At 46.5% G+C, this 12226-nt stretch overlaps 1 protein-coding gene across 2 annotated transcripts in view; it reads left to right on the top strand.

Moving 5' to 3' along the window:
* LOC109292186 (opioid-binding protein/cell adhesion molecule homolog) overlaps nt 1–12226 on the top strand; it is an 805011-nt gene that overhangs the window by 87971 nt on the left and 704814 nt on the right. The window contains exon 1 of one of the 2 annotated variants that reach the window (XM_019509543.1): nt 2864–2935. The exons of the other annotated variant lie outside the window; for it this stretch is intronic. The gene's annotated coding sequence lies outside the window, so the exon portion shown is untranslated. Of the gene's footprint in view, nt 1–2863; nt 2936–12226 lie in introns of those variants that run through there. 2 annotated transcript variants of the gene reach the window in all.

Below are 12226 nucleotides of genomic sequence, written 5' to 3'. Positions count from 1 at the left end.
GCAGCCCTGTGTTTTTCAAGGCCTGCACATCCTAATTGCTACATCTCCCTTCCTTTCCATGATTGCTACATCATGCTTCCCCTCCCCACCCACCCTGGTAACTCTGAACATCCCACGTAGCCAATCATTGTCAGAAACACTATCAGCGTTGATAATAGGGACCGTTCTCTGCTTTATTATGTGCCTGGAAGAGCAGCGATAGAAGACCCCACCACCTCCATGACACACCTGGGAACCCCTCCAGGAAGCATATCCCACCTCCTCACTCCCACTCCATGTATGCCAGCTCCCTAAAGTGGGGCATTATAGTTGCCATACAGTGATGTTGACATATGGCCACCACCCTCCTCAACTCTGTCTCAGGTGTGCTTATTGACATGTGCTGTAGGGCAGCTACTTTGCTTCACTTCTTGGATTTGGTGTGTGCAGAGTGGGAGCAAGTGGATGAAATGTGGTTCATGGCAGCAGTCCCAGCCGTGGCCTGAAATGGCACAGATGTGCCTGCAGCCAGCAAGGCTGACATTTGAAATGCCTGAATTAGCCTGAAGGGAATAATTCATATCTCAGAGCTGCTGTTTCAGGCCCCTTGTAAACTCAGGCAAACTTTTCTCTGTCGGTTATGCCCATTTGTCATTTTGAAGAGCCCCGATACAATCACAGAAGAACCCAAGGTTCCCCTTTTCCCATAAATGAATTATGACCATGAAAAGTGATTGAGAGAGATCTTTGACCTGCCCCACCTCCGGCTGAGCCTTTTTAGCTGCCTAGAAAGCAATGGGAATGATGGGTACACCTAGATCAGGCTGGGCTGTGGCCATGCAATTGGCCCTAATTTAAGTTATTCCTACTACACTTCACGATGATAGATTTGTCTGATTTGCATATCCCTGAGGTTCTGCTGTGACAACGTGTTTTGGGATCTGCAGCTATACTTTGCAGATAGTCCCTATCTTTTGTAGAATAAAAACTACAGATGAGAAACTCCTCCAGATTTTGTAGGGTCTAAAGGCATCTCCTTCTTGCACATTGTACAGCCTCCATCAATTGATCTGGGACATGGTGAGATTCTGGCCCCAAGCAAAACCTGGCTGATCTCCACTCTGGCTCTGCTGCTAAGGTGTTTGGGAACACTGACTGCAGCCTCAATGCTACCCCTGAACAAATTTGCTTTGGGGATAAAGACTGGCAGAGATGGAGAGAGCTATCTAATCCCTCAGGGCCCTCTCTTGAAACAGTGATGTGATGTTATGTTCTGAGTGATTAACACCACTGCACACCCTGCTTGACTTGGCAGGCCCATCTCCCAACTGCAGGGGCCCATCTCACACTGCCTGCATGGTCATCTCAACTGTGAGGGTTTGAGAGACTGACGCATTCTAATGCAGCTCTTTCAATAGCACGTTTGGGAGGTGTTGAAGCGACTGCCCAGCTCAGCACTGAAGGTTTGTCCACATTTGAAAACTAATTGGCATGGATACAGAGTGTGAGTTTAAAGGGCTTTATGTGTGCACACACTAGTTTTGGAAAAGTCTTAATCTATTTTCAAAGGTGAACTGGAAAAACTTCCTTTGAGATGCAGCCATATGAACAATTGCCCATCAGAGAAGAGCAGTGGGGAGACTATATTGCACGTTGGCTGCTCTGTGGGAACTTTCCATGTGTGCATGCTTTTCCCCTGTAATAAGTGGAAGCTAAGCTATGGTAACTCGCTTCTCTTTCATTGAAAGTTAAACTCTTCCAGGTTAGTTTTCATTTGCCACAGAGTAAGAGCATTCATGCAGGCAAGTTACCAGGGAGCAGCTGACCCATAGGAAAGACCTGTAACCTTTTTACTTAAATTGTCCATATGGCCATACCTTTACTTTAGAATAAGTGTCCAACGAGGAGTTATTCAGGAATAGCTATTCTGGAATAAGATATGGGCAGACAGGCCCTGTGAGTGCCAGGAGGTTTCTGTTTATCCCTGGTATTAGTACAGCGTAGACAGCGTTGGGTGCTTATATGCTGCCCCTAGGGCAAGTGGACACAAACCTACACCTGAGAGTGTTGTCACCGTCAGGCTGCTGGCACCAGTTGTGCCTCTGTGGAGTATGCAGTTCTGGGCTGCAATGATTTGACTTAGCTGGGCTGAGTTTCATAGCGTCTTTGTGAAGTGGGGATGCTTGATGGTTGGGAACTGAACTGGGGCCGGCCACTCACTTCTCTGTGGAAGGAAGTGGGGTAGGGTTGCTCCTGACCTAGCATTCACACCAGCCACCTAGAAGTGCAAAGCTCCGTATCCTATTACTGCTCCCTTCAAGCCGTTTAATCCTGTGAGCTGACAATCTTTTGATCTCGGTAGCTCTATAGTGCAGCCTAATCTAGCTGTGCAAGGCTGGCTGTTTAAAACCCTGTGCCTGTGAGTGCATACATTTGGGGGGGGGGGGCAGGGTGTTCTTGCAGCGTATGAAACACCGAAGGGTTGAAGCTTGTTTTGCAGTTGTGAGGGTTTGTTGTGTAATAGGGGAGGTGGATGGAATTGGGATCTGAGAGAAAATCATTGGGTGCTTACTATTAGTTATTCGTACCCTTGTAGCTACTTCTCATAGCAGCGCTAGAAGATGTACTGCTGTAGTCCTTTGGAAAAGCAATAGAGGAATCCTGTGGCTTAGAGCAAAGGAATTTCTGCCTTGTGTTTTTTTCCCAGGATACCAAGAAAAACAACTCTTGGAGAGGAGTGAAGAGTTTACCAGGTGGTTTTGCTTCCTTGGAGTTGGCTGGGAAAGCCAAGCTTCCTTTCCAGCTTAAAAAGCTACATGCAGGGTCATGTTACAGTCTGCCTCTTCAGTAGCATGGAGGGATTTTTTTTTTGTTGAGAGAGAGAGCTGTTTTCTTCTTCTGTATGCACAGAAAGCCATTTGGGTTGCTAAGATGTTTGTATAATATCTATCCCACAGTAAGTACCTTCCTTTCTGCAAATACTCTTATGTGTAGCCAGTAGTGGTTTTGGAGGATGCTTATGTGTTAGCAGTAAGGGGAGAGAAGCACGGTCTTTCAGCTCCTTACTTTGGGATCTGACTTACTGCAGCTCACATGCCAAAGTAGGGGTAGGTCTGGTCTGTGCTTGAATGGCAGATTGTCAAAGGAAGACCAGGGGGCACTGAAAGTTGCAGTGGTGATTCAGGAAATGACTCTTTTCTCTTTCAAATAGCACTAAGCCAATTCACCAGTGCCGAGTTAGGAGGAATAGTGTTAGTATAAGCTGCTTTTAAATCATGCTTAAAACTGGTACCAGGCCTACCTCTCTAGCCAAACTCCAGATTAGTTATTACCAGGGATCCTAGTTTTCTCTGATAAAAAAATCCTGGATTTTCAGATTAAAATCCATGTTTTTCTGTGATTAAAATGAAACGCTGCTATATATGTCTCTTTATATTAGTGGCGTTTTGTTTTAATCATGGAAAAATGTGGATTTGGGGTTACTTTTTTAAATCCGAAAATTGGGGATATTTTTTTTTTATTAGAGAAAACCAGGATCCCTGGTTATTACATTCCTCCTCACTGGAGTTTTAGTCGGATATGACATCTTTACTTCCTGTGTTGGACTGTGGGGTAGGCTTGCTCCGTTATGCAGGTGCTTTAAGCATGACCTCTTCCCTTGGGTCAACATCAGATTTAGGACCTAGAAAGTTCAGCCCCAAAGTCCAGACTTCTACCATCTGAACTGATGGTATAACTCCATCAGCTCAGCTGGCAGGAGTAGGTAATTACCCTGTATGTCGATCTGTCATTCGAAAGAGATGCCACACTTCACAAATAAAGCATTCATTGTAGTCGAGTTTCCCTGGTGTAAATCACAAGAAGTTCTGTTGAAACCAGTGGGCTGACACATGCATAATGTGTATGAGACCAGAAGCAAGTTCGTGGACCAAGATTTTCAAGGGGACTAGAAAGTTTGAGTGCCAGACTCGAGACACTTAAAAAGGCTCCTGATTTTTAGAGCCATACTTCCAGCTTTTGTCTAAACCTCAGGCCATTTGGCTCAAAGTTGGGCCTCCAAAATTACTCACCGGTCTGAAAACCCCTTCATTTTCCTTTTAAACTCCTCCAGCCCCTACTCTCAAAACTCCAGTGCGCAGCATGCTACTGACTTATCAGTATTTCTCAACCACTTCAGCTCAACGCGCTGCCCACTCCCCCCTTCCCTTACTCACCTCTCCTCTCCTCCGCTGAAACACAGCCTGAATCCCCCCCTGGAATACCCACCTACAACTCACAGATTGGCTGGCGCTGTGATGAGCTCAGCTCTAGGGCTTTGTGCAACTTTTTTCTTCTGGCTTCCATCCACGTGGGCTGGAATTCAACACCTTGATGTAAAAACCCTGCAGCCTCCAGGGCTTTGCTTCCTTTATCTTGAAATGTGTGCGGGATTTGGGCACTTAATTTGTACATCAGATCCAAGTTGGCTCAAAAGGTTCCTGGCTCTTTTGGCACATTGGGGTGAGTTTGGGGTTGATGCAGAAATCAGAGAAGATGTGTGTAAGTTCTGGTTCCAGTATAAATGTATTTCTCCGCTCCTACCACCATCTCTCTTTCCCTCTCTCCTTTCTCTCTTCACCTTCAACATAATTCTCTCTCATATATACACACATCCTCTCTGCACACACACAGTACCATTACCAATCAACCCTCCTGCCCTGGCTACATTGCCTTGTCTAACCAACCCCTCTTTCTGTATTCTTATTATAGCATTCCTATTGTTTTAAGCTGTAACCACTGTGCATTGTGAGTAGCATAAAGGCCGTGTTGCAAAATGGAATTGTATTGTATATACCGGCTGTGTGCTTCCTTTTAAACTATACCCCTGTCACCAGGCAGCTTGCTACAGTGTGGTTGCTGAGTGAACAGCTGAGAACCTGTGGGAAGACCCAAATGGCACTTAAATTATATTTGCTCTTTGATTTTGAAGACATTTAGTACCATTTAATAGAATCAGAATGCAATTTAACTCTGCAAAGAGAGGGAGGCTGCCTCTGGAGAAGTGACACTGCCATGGCTGGGGAAACAAAAAATTCAAGTGAGCAAAACAGCAGGGTCAGGTCTACTATCCAGATAATTATTATTAAATAAAGAAGATAGTGGGACTGTATCTGTCAGCTTCTCTGTGAACAAGAAATGGTATTAACCACTCCATTGCTGCTCCATGTATGAGCTTCACTGCACCTGCAGTGCACATCATATACCTGACATCTTTGTTGACAGTCCAATGGAAAGTTAAGCTTTGCCATTGTTAGTTTTAACAAGCAGGACTGGGGCCAGGTCTATATAAGAACTGGCTTACCAGTGAAGTAAACTCTCCTACTGTTGATGCAGATTGTATTGGCAAAATAGGTGCTTTCAGCACTAAAGCTAGTACCTACCAGCTCCGTGAGTGAAAAGACAATTTTGCATGGCTCCATCCAAGTCTACCTTGCTGGTTTTGCTGGTATAGGGAGGTGGGTTACAAAAAAAGTATTTGCACCTATAATCAACCTAGCCGTATCATCTGACTGTGTAGGATAGACACCGCATCTGGAATAGCACTGTGAAAATGGAGGTTTCTCCTCTCTAGGGTTTTTTGGAGCAAAGGAGGACAGTCCAGTGGCTTTTGAGGATGGTCCAGAAAAATGGTACTGACTTCAGACTCGGGAGACATGTCTGTTCCTTTTTGTACCACAGCCTTTTTGTGTGACCTGGCCAAGTCACTAAGGTTATGTGTACGCTTGGGTACCACTAGCAATTTAAGCCATGGCAGCCTGGAGTTCAGTGCAAAACCCTTCTAAGAAGCAGGGCAAATCCTCCCTCAAGTAGGTAGCCCAGGCTCAGTCCATGTTGCCATGCCTAGCTTGTCTGAGTTTAGGTATGTCATTGTTTACACTGTATTGCAGTGACTGCCATGGTCACTGTTTAGCATCTGTCCCTTACTTGTAAAAGGGCTCACCCCAATTTGCCAAAAGAAAGCATTTTCATACCTCAAAGAGGTATGTCTGATCTGTTAGAGATCATGGGGCACTGGAATGCCATGCTGATTTGGGCTGCATAAATACCCAGGATAGACAGAAAGGTGCTCAGCTGGCAGTCTAAAAGCTTGCTTTTCTTACTACCACCAGCACCATCTGTTTGTTTGTTAGTATAATTTACTTCTTTCCACCATAGAATCACATAACCGCTATGCTATAATAATCCCAACCACCTCTAGCACATGTCTCATCTCACGTTCACAAAGCACCTTACAAAAGAGGGTATCACCCATTTTACAGGTGTGGAAACTGAGTGACCAAGCTAGAATAGCATTTCCCCTACCATGATAAACAGGCCCAGAACAATCTCACATGCCTTAAACCTCTCCCTATCCAAGGGTGCTGGAGAAGAGCTGGGTTGTGCAGTGTATTAGAAAGGCCAATAAATGGAGGTTCTCTCAAATGGAGGATGGGAGCAAGTTCTAGAGTCCAGGGATTTCTGTTGGGCAACACCTTCTGCTCTTATGTATTTTAACCTTTGGGGCTCCAGGTCAAGCCTCTGATGCAGTGGTATCACATGGCACCATCCTACACATGTGTAGACTGTGTGTACCTGTAATCCAGCAATCTTAAATTCCAACTGATCACCAGGGCGTTTGCTTGCTGGCTGGGCGAATTCTGCTGAAGAACACCAAGTTCCTGCAGCAAAACGGTAACAGAAGGATGCTCTCTTTTCAGAACAGGCAGGATTTGAAGGCTCCAGTCTATATCCATCTGTCCAAGAGTAGGTGTGAGTATACATCTGCATCTCTAAAATAGCTTGATATGTCCAATCCTCCTGGATAAAGGCAAGGGATTGAATTATTACTAAGGGACAATATTTCATTTCCAATAAGTGCCTTAATCTTGTGAATAAATATTACAGCTTCGTGCTCTAATCCCTAAGCTGGTGTATTTCTCCCCTTCCCAGTTACCTTTGTGTTGATTTACATTTAATATGTTGCCATCAAATCTTTCTCTCTGTGTGGCTTATTATAAGTGCAGTATTTATTCTGTTGAGGTTTTTTTCTTAGTCACATTGGTATTGTATTCTAATGCACTCGCACAAAGGAATGCTGGGCACATTCCTAAGATATTTGCATCTCCGGTTCCTTAATTCTTTCTGTGCTGTTGCAAACACAGTCTTTTGGCCATGCATCCAAAGTTGTGTCTCTCATACTGATGAGGCCTCTCCAGTAAGTCTCTCTGTGGGTTTCAGCCAATTCCAGGTGGCTTTGGCTATGAACTTTCACTTCTGGACACTTTCCGCTCTTACACTCTCGCTTCAGAAGTTTTTCCCAACCATCCTGACCATGTGTTTGTAAAATCCCAATTTAAATACATGGACACAATATATGCAGCTGTTTAGAATATTTCTGGGTACAGGAAGTGGGGTGCGATTCTTTCAGCTCTCCCTCCCTTGGAGTTTCGGGAGTCAGTGAAGTGGGCAAAACAAAGCAAGCTCCATCCCGAGCATCAGAGCTGTCCTCGTTTGACAGCAGAGGAGTGCTGATTGACATTTTCCCCCAAAGGTGAGGTCCTCACTTGCGAGACCTGAACTGGTAGGCTGTGCAGTGCTACTGGCACTGCACTGGTTGGTCCTGTTCTGTAGACTTCATTCTCCAGTGAGTCCAGTCCTCTCTGCCACCCGCTACACCAGCCCATACACCTCTCCTGTCTCTGTACTTCTTGATTACTCTCTTGGAGTTAGTGAATTGCAGTCTCTTCTGGCCCTATTCTTTTCTTTGTCCCATCTACCAGTGTGACCACTGGACTCAGCCCTGTCACCATCATTAGCTGGTTGCATTCACGCCAACTTGACTTGGGCATTGCTATCATAGCTGAGCGTGAGTTCCAGTTGCAGGGGAGGGACGGCAGGTTCAGCACAGTGCTGAGGGGTGTACAGGTAATGAGCTGAATTTCATTAGGTCCCCTGTGGTTCTGACAGGATAATGCAGCCAAGAAGGCGCGACAGCATCACAGATCTCAGACTATGTCATCAGATGTGGGTTCTGCTTGAGCCTCCAGAAGTAGCCTTTTCAGAAGGGCATAGCTGCCACCTGGGTCAGCATTTTGAAGGAACTCAGTGCTAAAGCTGTTCGGAACATTTTCAGCCAAATGAAATATCCTAGAAGCCAAAATATTGTGTGGAGGTTAGAAACTCAGGCCAAGTCCTTAATCTGCTCAGTTTAGAGGGGAAATCTTCATCCCAGCTTGCATTGGACAGCAGAGCAGCCTGAATCTTTAGCTTCCCAGGTCAGTGTTCAAACCACCATGGCCTGGAGGGTGAGTGGTGCTTCCACTTCTCCTGGGTATAGGGAAGAAATAGTTCAGAACCTCGAAAGTTGCTGTGAATTGACTTGTCCCCATCTTGGCAGGATAACCCAGTGCTTGGTTACTCCAACTGAGCCCAGTCCAACTGCATGATGGAGAAAGTCTGGAAGTTCACTCTCCACATCAAGCTAATTTCTCATGGCTGTGGGTTTTAGGGACTGCACGCTACATTCTTCAAGGCTTGAAAACTGGCTACTAATAGTTAAGAGACAGGGCTGGGGGAGATGGGTTCAATCCACAGGTTGACTGACAGATACCATTAGTGTTTTAATTGATGGGTCAGATATCCAGATTGTAGCCACATTGGTGTAGAGGCAAAAAGGAATCAGGACTTGCAGTAGAGGTGATATCAGACTATGCCAGCTTTTCTCTGAGCCTAATCTGCATGTAAGATGAACTGTTCCAAACAGGAGATTTTTACCACACCTTCAACTCTCCTATGAAATATGAATTGTCATTTTTACCCAGGAGAACTTTTACAATCTTTTCTCCAATGCCTGAAGAAGGGTGTTTGTGCCTGAAAGCTTGCAATTAAAGATTTTTTTTTTTTGCAAAAATATAGGTGGTCTAATAAAAGATATCTCGTCTACCATGAGTCCTGATTCCTTAATTGATGGGTATCATTCTACTACCTCTATAAGCAGCAAAATAATGGAAGGGCCCTGTTTTTTAATAATGGCAAAATCCTCAGTTGATTTGAATCATGTAGCTGCAAGGGGACCATGAAAGCTATCCCAATACTTCTAGAAGCCAAGAATTTCCATGCAGTTTCCTGGGGAAGAGAGTTGCCCGAGAAGCCACACCTGGCAATCATTTGAGTGGGTCTGGCCAGGAGAAGAAACCCAGGAGTTCTCACATGAGCCTGCTGGGAGGCATCCAGTTCAGTTCTGAACAGTCGAGGGGTTTGGGGAAGGTTCAGGGAAGCAGCCAACATTTCGGGTGCTTCTCTGAACTGTGAGTGATGGAGCAGGAAGAGGTTTGGGTCAGAGTCTCAGCTGCTGCTTGTGCCTGGGGGCTGTCTGCTCTGCCTTGGGCCAGGCTCCATGTCTAATCTAATCCCCAGCTGTTTTGGGGTTCACTTATCCCTTTTCACTCATTAATGCTGAAACAGGCAGGGACTCTGGTAGGGGAGAGGCATCTCTGTTGTTGCCGTTGCCTTAGAGCCGTGTCAGGGGGAAGCACTGTGAATGAGCCATGTGTTTTATTCAGAGCGCGCGAGTCCGCATCAGGTGGAAGCTCTGCAGCAGGAGCTGAGGGAGGGAAGGGCACTGCAAACTGTAAATAATTGAAAGGCTTTAGCTCCCACCTCTGTGCTGGGCATTGTCAAGGGACCTCCTCTCACTTGCTACTGGTGCCCCTATGAAACCTAAGTGGCTACTTGATAACTGCAGTGAGAGATTGCTCAGGAAGGGGGTCAGGCCAAAGACCAGATTTCAGCCTCTTATAGCCGGCGAAGGATACCGTGCTCTGCTCCTTGTGGGATCTGGAACCAGCATTTGGTGTCAGCTTCTTCTTGGTCCCTTCTACATGGCAGAGCCTCGTGCAAGCAAAATCCTGGTAGTGCCATTCTAGCCAGAGTTATGTGAGCTAGGCAAAGGGGAGCATTTAACGCAGCCACTTAAAAGCCTCCCCACTTCCCTTTCATGTCTCGCAACATCTGTCCTCACCCAGAGTGCTGGCACCGGCTCTGATCCCATGTCTCGGCATGCCCCAGCCTGGCAGCATTACAGCCGCTCTCTTTCGAGGCTGGAGTCCTGGTCTGTTGTAGGCCGTGCAAATCCTGCTGTAAGCTTCATTGGAGCCAGGGTTGCTCCCTGAGATTTCATGGCATGGATGTGGCAGCAACAAAGTCTGGTTGGGATTCAGGGGACCCGGCTTCTGTTGCTGTCCATGCTGAAGCTTTCCTTGGGCCAGTTGCTTCGACCCCACTGTGCCTCAGTTTCCCTAAGGGGTAGTGATGCTTCAATCCTTTGTAAGGGCTTTGGAGCCCTACAGTTGGGTGGTGGTAGTGTTAAATAACTGATTGTTGGGAGGCTCCATTAGCTTGGCTATTCAAGGTAGAGTTGGTTGGGATTTTTTTAACCTGACTGTTTTTTCAAGACAGGAAAACTCCTTCCTGCCAATCTGTAGCTGTGATAGGGCATCTGGTAGGGCACAATATAGGGAACTTGCAAATGTGGTGGGGGTTCTCCTGGGGCTCAGTGTGGAGAGTTTGTCTCAGCAGGGGAGTAACTTTCTTGACCTGGCTACTGGAAGCTGGCCCGTGCCAGCAGACAGGGCAACCTTTTCCTATGTCCCTTACAGCAGCCCTTGTTTTTCTCGTATTTACCGGGGCTTGATCCTGTATGTACCATGGTGGAGGCAGATCCTTATTCCATTATGGGCTGCTCTGGCAATTAGCACAGACTAGATGGAGAAAGCTACAAGGGCTTAGCTAAGGAGACTCAAGACCTGGCAGTAGGCTCTGCAGGTTGGGTTTTTTTAAAGAGAAAATGAGTACATTTTGAATATATGGAGATATTTATAAAACTGATGCATTTCCAAGCTGTTCTCATGAGGCGGATGGCAAAGAGGGAGAAAGGGAAAAGGTGTGTGTGTGGGGGGGGGGGGTTGAAGCAGAAGCTGCTCTTTCACTGTTTTTTTTTTTTGAATAACTCTGTTCGGTTTCATTCCAAATCTTCTTCTCTTGCGGGAGTTAGTCTGATGCTTGGTACAGAGCTACCAGGGGGGAAAAAAATTAATTGAATCCTTACGTTTGAGTGATGGCTACTCCAGGAGCTTGTCAAAGCTGATGGTTAATCTCAGGGGTGTTAATTGCTTTGGATTTCTTCTTGTCTCTTATTTCAGTCACTCCTCTCCACCTACCAAACCACCCCCACCCCACCACCTTGAGCCCACCGTAGGTTGACCCTAGCAATGCCTGTGGATTCCTCATCTCTGAGGGTGGCAGGGGAGGAAACCTGTGCCTACCACCTTACTCTGTTTTGCATGGGTCCTGTTTGCTGATAAGGTTAATTGATTTCCATTGCTTTAATTAACAAAATTCAATTTCTACCTAATGAGAAAGACTTCAGCACGACACGTGTAAATGGCAGTGACGAACGCCCGCTGCAGTGGAAGGGGAGGGGGCAGCAGTTAGCAGCACGCCAGGGGCTAACAAGAGTAGGCCTTTATATTGGTACAACCACCCGTGCTTTAGCAGTTATACCTGTATATATATTTTGGTAAAAAAAACAAACAAACCAAAAACCCAAGTTTTGCTGACATTTGTGCCAGTACAAAATCAATGCACTGACCAGGCAAGAATTCTTACTTCTCCAGGAGGCATTTCCAAGCATTGCTAAAGCTGGAAGGTGTGTTGAGACCACCTAGCTTACCCATTCCAAGTGCTGTGCAAACACTGAGGGATCCCCACAGCACACCTATGAAAGTGGGGGAGGTTGGGGCAGAGGTGAGGTGCTTTGCTGAAGGCTACGGAGGGGAAGTTGGTGGCAGCACTGGAAGTGGAGCCCTGCTATTTTTGGGCCCAAACCACCCCACCCCTCTGTGCCCCACCAATGCCATCTCCCACTGGCACCTCAGAGCTGGACGTTGTCTGTCTCAGCAGGGTGCAGACAAGCATCAGTGCAGAGGAACCTGTTACTTTCCTCTGGCCAGCAGCAGGATCACAACTCGGGCTCTGACCTGGGGCCATTCACAGGTCCATCACCAAAGAGGTGGCAGCCACTTTCCAAACTTGGGAAGTGCTCAGCTAGCAACAGGTGAGGTCTCCCTCCCATCTCTTGCTGCTGGAATCAACAGGAGAGGTGGGGGGATGGGGGATAGATAGGGGAGGGGGTGGGGGGAAGAGAGAGGGAGTCACTTCTCGTCAAGTT

Source organism: Gavialis gangeticus, unplaced genomic scaffold, assembly GCF_001723915.1.
Source record: "Gavialis gangeticus isolate Ggan-Ray unplaced genomic scaffold, GavGan_comp1, whole genome shotgun sequence".
Classification (NCBI taxonomy): Eukaryota; Metazoa; Chordata; order Crocodylia; family Gavialidae; genus Gavialis; species Gavialis gangeticus.
This window is presented reverse-complemented; position numbering and strand designations above follow the sequence as displayed.